This window comes from Rattus norvegicus, chromosome 3 (assembly GCF_036323735.1).
Source record: "Rattus norvegicus strain BN/NHsdMcwi chromosome 3, GRCr8, whole genome shotgun sequence".
Lineage (NCBI taxonomy): Eukaryota > Metazoa > Chordata > Mammalia > Rodentia > Muridae > Rattus > Rattus norvegicus.
The window spans coordinates 90,996,456-91,007,287 of record NC_086021.1 but is presented as its reverse complement, the minus strand read 5'-3'; positions in this window follow the sequence as shown (position 1 = coordinate 91,007,287).

Below are 10,832 nucleotides of genomic sequence, written 5' to 3'. Positions count from 1 at the left end.
ATAATATAAAGTACCTCGGTGTGACTTTAACCAAGCAAGTAAAAGATCTGTACAATAAGAACTTCAAGACACTGAGGAAAGAAATTGAAGAAGACCTCAGAAGATGGAAAGATCTCCCATGCTCATGGATTGGCAGGATTAATATAGTAAAAATGGCCATTTTACCAAAAGCAATCTACAGATTCAATGCAATCCCCATCAAAATACCAATCCAATTCTTCAAAGAGTTAGACAGAACAATTTGCAAATTCATCTGGAATAACAAAAAACCCAGGATAGCTAAAGCTATCCTCAACAATAAAAGGACTTCAGGGGGAATCACTATCCCTGAACTCAAGCAGTATTACAGCGCAATAGTGATAAAAACTGCATGGTATTGGTACAGAGACAGACAGATAGACCAATGGAATAGAATTGAAGACCCAGAAATGAACCCACACACCTATGGTCACTTGATTTTTGACAAAGGAGCCAAAACCATCCAATGGAAAAAAGATAGCATTTTCAGCAAATGGTGCTGGTTCAACTGGAGGGCAACATGTAGAAGAATGCAGATCGATCCATGCTTATCACCCTGTACAAAGCTTAAGTCCAAGTGGATCAAGGACCTCCACATCAAACCAGACACACTCAAACTAATAGAAGAAAAACTAGGGAAGCATCTGGAACACATGGGCACTGAAAAAAATTTCCTGAACAAAACACCAATGGCTTATGCTCTAAGATCAAGAATCGACAAATGGGATCTCATAAAACTGCAAAGCTTCTGTAAGGCAAAGGACACTGTGGTTAGGACAAAACGGCAACCAACAGATTGGGAAAAGATCTTTACCAATCCTACAACAGATAGAGGCCTTATATCCAAAATATACAAAGAACTCAAGAAGTTAGACCGCAGGGAAACAAATAACCCTATTAAAAAATGGGGTTCAGAGCTAAACAAAGAATTCACAGCTGAGGAATGCCGAATGGCCGAGAAACACCTAAAGAAATGTTCAACATCTTTAGTCATAAGGGAAATGCAAATCAAAACAACCCTGAGATTTCACCTCACACCAGTGAGAATGGCTAAGATCAAAAACTCAGGTGACAGCAGATGCTGGCGAGGATGTGGAGAAAGAGGAACACTCCTCCATTGTTGGTGGGATTGCAGACTGGTAAAACCATTCTGGAAATCAGTCTGGAGGTTCCTCAGAAAATTGGACATTGAACTGCCTGAGGATCCAGCTATACCTCTCTTGGGCATATACCCAAAAGATGCCTCAACATATAAAAGAGACACGTGCTCCACTATGTTCATCGCAGCCTTATTTATAATAGCCAGAAACTGGAAAGAACCCAGATGCCCTTCAACAGAGGAATGGATACAGAAAATGTGGTACATCTACACAATGGAATATTACTCAGCTATCAAAAACAACGAGTTTATGAAATTCGTAGGCAAATGGTTGGAACTGGAAAATATCATCCTGAGTGAGCTAACCCAATCACAGAAAGACATACATGGTATGCACTCATTGATAAGTGGCTATTAGCCCAAATGCTTGAATTACCCTAGATCCCTAGAACAAATGAAACTCAAAACGGATGATCAAAATGTGAATGCTTCACTCCTTCTTTAAATGAGGAAAAAGAATACCCTTGGCAGGGAAGGGAGAGGCAAAGATTAAAACAGAGACTGAAGGAACACCCATTCAGAGCCTGCCCCACATGTGGCCCATACATATACAGCCACCCAATTAGACAAGATGGATGAAGCAAAGAAGTGCAGACCGACAGGAGCCGGATGTAGATCTCTCCTGAGAGACACAGCCAGAATACAGCAAATACAGAGGTGAATGCCAGCAGCAAACCACTGAACTGAGAATAGGTCCCCTATTGAAGGAATCAGAGAAAGAACTGGAAGAGCTTGAAGGGGCTCGAGACCCCAAAAGTACAACAATGCCAAGCAATCAGAGCTTCCAGGGACTAAGCCACTACCTAAAGACTATACATGGACTGACCCTGGACTCTGACCCCATAGGTAGCAATGAATATCCTAGTAAGAGCACCAGTGGAAGGGGAAGCCCTGGGTCCTGCTAAGACTGAACCCACAGTGAACTAGTCTATGGGGGGAGGGCGGCAATGGGGGGAGGGTTGGGAGGGGAACACCCATAAGGAAGGGGAGGGGGGAGGGGGATGTTTGCCCGGAAACCGGGAAAGGGAATAACACTCGAAATGTATATAAGAAATACTCAAGCTAATAAAAAAAAAAAAAAAAAGAATTCCAGGAAAACACAATCAAACAGTTGAAGGAATTAAAAATGGAAATAGAAGCAATCAAGAAAGAACACATGGAAACAACCCTGGATATAGAAAACCAAAAGAAGAGACAAGGAGCTGTAGATACAAGCTTCACCAACACAATACAAGAGATGGAAGAGAGAATCTCAGGAGCAGAAGATTCCATAGAAATCATTGACTCAACTGTCAAAGATAATGTAAAGCGGAAAAAGCTACTGGTCCAAAACATACAGGAAATCCAGGACTCAATGAGAAGATCAAACCTAAGGATAATAGGTATAGAAGAGAGTGAAGACTCCCAGCTCAAAGGACCAGTAAATATCTTCAACAAAATCATAGAAGAAAACTTCCCTAACCTAAAAAAAGAGATACCCATAGACATACAAGAAGCCTACAGAACTCCAAATAGATTGGACCAGAAAAGAAACACCTCCCGTCACATAATTGTCAAAACACCAAACGCACAAAATAAAGAAAGAATATTAAAAGCAGTAAGGGAAAAAGGTCAAGTAACATATAAAGGGAGACCTATCAGAATCACACCAGACTTCTCGCCAGAAACTATGAAGGCCAGAAGATCCTGGACTGATGTTATACAGACCCTAAGAGAACACAAATGCCAGCCCAGGTTACTGTATCCAGCAAAACTCTCAATTAACATTGATGGAGAAACCAAGATATTCCATGACAAAACCAAATTTACACAATATCTTTCTACAAATCCAGCACTACAAAGGATAATAAATGGGAAAGCCCAACATAAGGAGGCAAGCTATACCCTAGAAGAAGCAAGAAACTAATCGTCTTGGCAACAAAACAAAGAGAATGAAAGCACACAAACATAACCTCACATCCAAATATGAATATAACGGGAAGCAATAATCACTATTCCTTAATATCTCTCAATATCAATGGCCTCAACTCCCCAATAAAAAGACATAGATTAACAAACTGGATACGCAACGAGGACCCTGCATTCTGCTGCCTACAGAAAAAATAAAATGATGAGGAAGACACCTTTATGTTAACATCTGGCCTCCACATAAACCTACATGAGTGAACTCAGAAGTGTATACACACACACACACACACACACAGTACCACATATTCATGAGCACACAACTATATTTGAGTCTTTGTCTAGTCTCTTGAAGGATTTATTAAGCCTTTTCCCCTCTGTAAAAATTCATTTTTGTAGACTCTGAAATTATTATCAGATCTTATACAAAGGGCAGGAATGTGTAAATATTCGTTCCAGATGAGGGAGAGACAAGCTTGTTTGGAATGACAAGCTTAAGAATAGTGCTAATTAGAAAAAGAACTGAATAATCAGAGAGGATCATTCTGATTAGGGAAGGAGATGTGGCATTACTCTGGTGAGAAGGATGAGAGGGGCCTGAGGGTTTGTAGTACTTTTACACTCTTTCACCCAGGACCCTCCTCTTGTCAGAGGAGGAAGAGTATTCAGGATCTTAATCAGTCTCTAATAGTTCCCTCTGCAATAAAGTCCTGAGCATTACTTAATGTCAGTTTGAGAAATGCAGAAGCAAAGAAGGCATGGCCCTTGCCCTCTCACAATTCATATTCTAATTCTAATGTGCAACACAAATGCAAATGAAGGGGGTGCATAATCTCACCATGCTCAGGAGCAATAAGAACAGAAAACAAATTGCTCTAGTCTTATCAGGAAGGATCGTGAAAGACCTCACCTGTATCTGATTGACCTCACCTGTACCTGCAATCCAAAACATGAATCCATAGAAGTTGGAAGTAGAGAGTTACTGAAGGCTGGACAAAGAAGGTAAGAAGGAAGTAGGCATCAGGCTGATCAATGGGGTGTAAGATACAAACAAGAGTACATTCTAGCCTATAACTACATGGTACATAGCTTGATGTAACAAAAAGAGAGTGTATGCTTTTACATTGGAAGAATTTTGAATGTTTTTACTATAAAGAATGATAAATGTTTGAGGACCTAGATTAGTTTAAACTGATTTAAACATTGTATAATGTATACAAATATCAAATGCCAGGTGACTGTGAAGATGGCTCCTGATCTTCCAGAAGGCCTGGGTTCAGTTCACAGCACCCACGTGGGAAGGCTCATAACTGCCTTGAAACGCTACCTTCAGATCTCATGCCTTCTGGCTTGACAGGCAGACATACTTCACACACACACACACACACACACACACAGACATACACACACACAATAATAATAATAATAATAATAATAATAATAATAATAATAATACATTTGTAAAAATTAAAAAACACTACCTGAAGTCTCATTAGGATGTACAATTTAAGTTTGTTAATGGATGAATAAAACGATTTTAGTTTACATTTTTAAAAATGAGTGGCAAAGTTCAAGACAATTCAAAAATAATGTTTATTATAAAATGGAAGTGTTGCTTGCACTGAGTTTGGAATACTGAGCAAGGAGTTTCCTAGGAAGACTGATAAGATGGAGAGGAACACTTCAGGAGGAAGAGTCCACTGAGGAAAGACATGGTGAGCTCGCTGTTCACTGGAGGGCAACGCCACTCTCTCATTCTCATGTCCCCCCAGTGTCTTCCAAGAATTCCTAGTCCTTGAGTTAATCATATAACACTTTTTAAGAGATAACTGCATTTTATTCAACCCTGTGTAATTTGTAGACTTCTCTTAAAGGAAAAATTCAAAAGTGTAGACTTTGTTTATAGCTAAAACTAGAGGACAAATTTTCCTGTCCTCAAAGTTTTGGTATATCAAGTAAGTATTTCCTACTTTTTTAATTAATTATAATCTTTATTTACATTCCAGATATTGCAACCTCCCAGTCCCCACTCCCACAGTCCTCATTCCCCTCCCCTTTGCCTCTAAGACGGTGCTCCCCCTCTTCCCACTCCCAGGCAACTACAGAATTAGGCCCATCCTCTCCATCTGAGGCTGTACAAGGCAGTCCTGTGCTATATATGTGCCAGGGGCCTCAACAAGTCCATGTATGCTCTCTGGTTGGTGGCTTAGTCTCTGGGAGCTCCCAGGAGTCCTGGTTAGTTGAGACTATTGGTCTTCCCTTGGGGTTGCCATCCCCTTCAGCTCCATCAGCTCTTCCTCTAACTCTTCCACAGGAGTCCCTGGCCTCAGTCTAATGGTTGGCTATATGTATATGCATCTGTCTTAGTCAGCTGCTGGTAAAGCCTCTCAGAGGAGAGCCATGCTAGCTCCTGTCTATAAACACAACATAACATCTGTAATAGTGTCAGGCTTTGATGCCCATGAGATGGATCCCAAGTTGGGCCAGTCACTGGACAGCCTTTCCTTCAATCTTTCCTCCATTTTTTGTCCCTGCATTTTTTTTAGACATAAGCAATTCTGGGTCAGAAATTTTGACTGTGGATCAGTAACGCTGTCCCTGCATTTGTGTCTCTGTTTATCTACTGGAGGTAGTCTCTTTAGGTTCTCTCTCCCCACTGTTGGGCATTCTGACAAAGGTCACCCCCTCATTGAATTCTGGGAGTCTCTCACATCCCATATCTCTAGGATTTTCTAGAGGGTCCCCCCACACCCCTACCCCCATCCCTAGATGCTGCATATTTCCCTCCATTCTCCTGGCCTTCCAGGTTTCTCTCCTATTTCCCCCATATTTAATCCTGTTCCCCCTTTCCCTCCCCTCCCCTCTCTCCTTCCCTCTGCCTCCCATGATAATTTTTCTCCAATAAAGTATATCTTAGCATAATATCCTCAACTACTCTATCAAATTTTTCATTAGGATTATAGAAACAATATACATGTTAGGGAATCCACCTAATTATCATCACTCGCTGTGTGGTCTGAATAATTTTAACACTCAAGTTTTTTCTCTGTGGTTTTGTTAAGTCTTGGCATCAAATGATAGTCTAAATTGACTGGTTTGGGCTTCTAATTCCATATCTATGAAATATCTACAATAGGAAAAAAAGTTACAAAGACCCAGGAAGTCACTGTGTTCATGTACTCAGAGATGTGAACAAGAACACAAGCTTCTCACATCAATGCTTCATGCACCACAGTTCAACAGCTACTATTCTGAGCAGTGAGCTATCCACTCTCCAGTCTTTAAACACAGACCCAAGGTTGGAGTTCATCTAGCACCTGACAATGGTGCAATTAGCTTTGTGGTGAGAGTTTCAGTTTCTGGTTTATCTTGGATTAGTTTTATGCCCCACCCATGAGAAAACAGGTAGAACAAGTCAGAATAATATACTATAATTTAGGGTAATAAAAATAGATTTCTTTTCCTGCCACACTCATGCATGGGCCTTGTGATTCCATAATTACAGAAGAGACTTTTAGGTATGCTGTAAGGAGATGGAAACCCAAACTTCTCAGCATAAACAAAATATCACTTTTACAAATTAACTGGAAGGAGATAGGAAATCTTAAGGGTGGAACAAGCAGGTACTCTGGGCTGTGTAATGCATATATGTGTCAGGAAGTATTCATTGAATGACAAATACGTTGATGCTGCCAGAATATAAAGTTAATGCAATAAATAATTTAGAGACACAGCAGCAGTGAACTATGGGGTGTGGAAATTTATGGAACCCTTCAAGCCTGACAGCAGAATTACCTAAGAACCTTCTGGAAAGTGCAAGACTCTTAAACCCCAACCCAAACTAATTGAATCAGAATTCCCAGAGGCTTTCGGCACAGAATGAAACACTTAAAAATGTTTTCAGGTAACACTGATGCTTACCTACTCTGCCAAATAAACTCAGTTGGTCCTCAAAGCAAAAACTTCTTAGTTAAAATAATGAGCTCGACCCTCATAGGAAGAACAACAATATCAACCAACTAGATCTGCCAGGGCTCACAGGAACTAAAACACCAAACAAAGTGTATACATGGAGGGACTCTTGGCTCCAGTCGCATATGAGGATGCCATTGGGCATTGTCTGGCATCAATAGGAGGAGAATCCCTTGGTCCTGTGAAGGCTCCTTTCCCCAGTATAGGGGAATGCCAGGGTGATGAAGTGGGCATGGGTGGGTGGAAAGGGGATCATCCTCATAGAAGCAGGGGGAGGGTAGATGGGAGAAGGAAGAATGGGAAATAAGATAATATTTGAAATGTAAATGCATAAAATATCCAATAAAAATGCAAAAAATAGCCATTTGCTATTTTTGATGAGCAGGATTTTTCTGGAGTGATCCCTGTGAGCTGTAGAAAAAGCTAGCATTATAAGAACATGGATTTTCCAATGGAACCACAACCTTGGAGAAATGTTGCAGCAATACCATTAGAAAATGATGATAGAGAGAACTGGGCCATAAAGTAACAAAGTTTAATGAGGAAGGCCACCATATGAGTATACAGTGATAATTTAATATGATAGTTACATGATAACTACCAAAGAAAGATAAGGAGAATTTATATAAACTTATAGAATTCTATAGTGGGTCTGAATGGATTTTTAAAAGTTTTACATTTGTAACATTGTGGAAGATGTCATATAATACAAAATATATATTATAAGATTAAAGTCAAGAAGATAGAAAGATGGCTCAGTGGCTATTAAGGCCTTTGACTACTTTTCCTCAGGACCCAGGTTCAATTTCCAGCATTCACCTGGGAATTCGTAACTGTCTCTAACTCCAGTTCCAGGGGATTCAATACCTTCTTATGGCCTACATTGACACTGTACACACATGGTGTATATGTATAAAACAAGTAAAAACACTGTACACATAAAATAAAGAAAATAAACCTACAAAAAATTAAGTTCAAGGAATGCCAAGAATAAAGGCGTTTCATTGCCAAGGGATAAAGAAATGATTGAATAGAGAAGGGGAAGTAGTTTTTCCAGTCTTACCACTCTTGGCTGTGTAATCATGGGCAAGTCCCTAAAATATTCTCTCCTCGGCTCATGGGATTATTGTGAAGATTAACATTCCTGATGCATTTGAAATGTTTACAGTCATTCTGGCACATCTGAAGCACTAGAAAATGATATGCTAATGCTGCTTTGTTCAGTACCATTTTTATCATTATTACAAATACTTGTACAGTGCCTAAATGTATTTAGACAATCTTACTTTCGAAAGGACAGCCTGCTCTTTTTCCTGTTATGCTAACGTCATCCTGATTTGGATTTAGCCCAGAGTACGTGTGTGTTTAGATATCACATGCTTCAGGTGGCTGGTGAGGTTATGGAGGATCTCACAGGATTAATAAAGAAAATCACTTTGTGATCTCACTTCAGACAAATCTGTATCCCACAGAGCAGCAGGCCCAGGTGAAAATCACAAGGTAGCCATTCACTTTGTTTTGCAAAACATTCTTGCCAAGTCGACTAATCATTCACTAGGACCCGACCACGGAGACTGTTAACCAGAATCTAACCATTCTCCTCCAGAACAACCTTCCAAAACATGAGCAATCTTGAAAAGTAGCACTTTCTACTTTGTCCTTTCTAACTCTACAAGTGGTTGACAGTAATGAATGGTTGTGATCTCTGCCTCTGATTAGGAGCATCCCCAGTATAACATCAAATCCAGACAGAGATATACATGCAAGGTAATATGAACTACACAAGCACAAGACATGTATGTATGGCAGACACTCAGCAAGTACATGTTCAGCTGGCTTATGTCTATTTGCTGTACTGAACCACATGGTTTCACACATGTACCAAGAAGCTGACTACTCAAAACACTTTTTCCTTATTAAAACACACACACACACACACACACACACACACACACACACACACACACACCAAAAAAGCCAAAACAAAACAAAAAAACTCAATATCTCAACATAGAATCCAGCATGATTAATTTAATTGAATAATCTGCCATTTCTATGGCTTGTCCTTTTAATCTCTCTATCTCCCCTTGCCTCAACTATCACCTAAGCTTTCATACTGTTCACTCTACTCAAATTCCTCTTGGAGACCTTCCTGCACAGTATTTACTATAAATGATACCTGAACATTTTCTAATCGAATACTTTCCTTTAAGCATACAACTTCTCAAAAATGAGTAATTCAGTGTTAAACACAATCTCCATCAAGGTACTAGCATCATCTTTCATCTTGGCTTTTCTCATTCTTTCCATGCCACTGCCCACTCTTCTTCAAAGACTTTGTTTCCAGTTCTTCTGACCAAGCCTTTCTCTTTCTTCTTCTTCTTCTTTTTTTTTTTTCAGTTTCCGTATCTCTGGCTCAAGGCACAGATGTGACTCTTCCTTCGAAAAATAATAGAAAGGTTATGTAAATTTCAACTCCTCATTGAAACTTTATTACTTGCTATTACTTATCTGGCACCAACACAGAACATAATTTTCACTAGTATTATGGTAAAAGTTTATTCCTCTTCACATCTTGTAGAAGTATCATCATTATCCCAAGGATTCTGCTCTTTCACCCACTGCCTTGTGTTGTTTTGTTTGCCCAGAATCTGTGTACCAGATTGAACCCCAGACTCATAATTATCTACCCAACCTTGTCTCCCTGGTTTTTGCTCCATTTCCATCTGTTTTTGATGTCTCTGAAGTTCTTTGAATAATAAGACTCCTATGGATCAGTGCTTACATCATACTCCCCTTGGCTACTCCAGCTTCTCTATGTAAACAAATATGTATGTAAAACAAGCAGTTGGTTCAACTCCAAATTATTTGTGTATGATCTATTTGATTTCCTGAGAAAGAAAATGTTTTCACAATAGGATTTTTTCTTTTCTTAATTTATTTTTATTGGATATTTTATGTATTTACATTTCAAAGTTATCTGCTTTCCCCCTCTCCTATCCCCCTCCCACGTCCCCCTGATTCTATGAAAATGCTCCCACTCCCACCCACCAACTCCCACCTCATCACCCTGACATTGCCCTACACTGGGGAAACAAGCCTTCACATGATCAAGGGCTTCTCCTCCTATTGATGCCAGACAATGCTGTCCTCTGCTACATATGGAGCCATGGGTCCCTCCATGTGTACTCTTTGGTTAGTGGTTTAATCCCCAGGAGCTCTGGGGGGGGTCGGGGGTCGGAGGGGGTCTGGTTGGTTGATATTGTTGTTCTTCCTATGGGGTTGCAAACCCCTTCAGCTCCTTCAGTCCTTTCTCTAACTCCTCCATTGCGTCCCCGTACTCAGTCCGATAGTCATCAGAAATTAATTTATAACCAAATGTTACAATATTTAATTCAGTCAACTAACTAATATTTAGTGCTAATGCTTTTTTATTAGATTTTTTTAAATTTACATTTCAAATGTTACTCCCTTTTCCAGTTTCCCAGACATAAGTCCCCTATCCAATCCCCCTCCCCTTCTTCTATAAGGGTGTTCCCCACCCCAACCACCCACTCTTCCTGCCCCCCCCCACATTCCCCTACACTGGGGGTTCCAGCCTTGGCAGGACCAAGGGCTTCTCCTTCTACATAATAGGATTTTTTTAACTTAATGTGCTGTTAAGGAAAATAGAAAAACCCACAAGACACAACAGGAGAATTGATATTTATTAAGCATGTACTCTATGCAAATCCATGGGCTAGCAATGAAGAAAGAAAGGTCTTAACTGGGAGCAAGG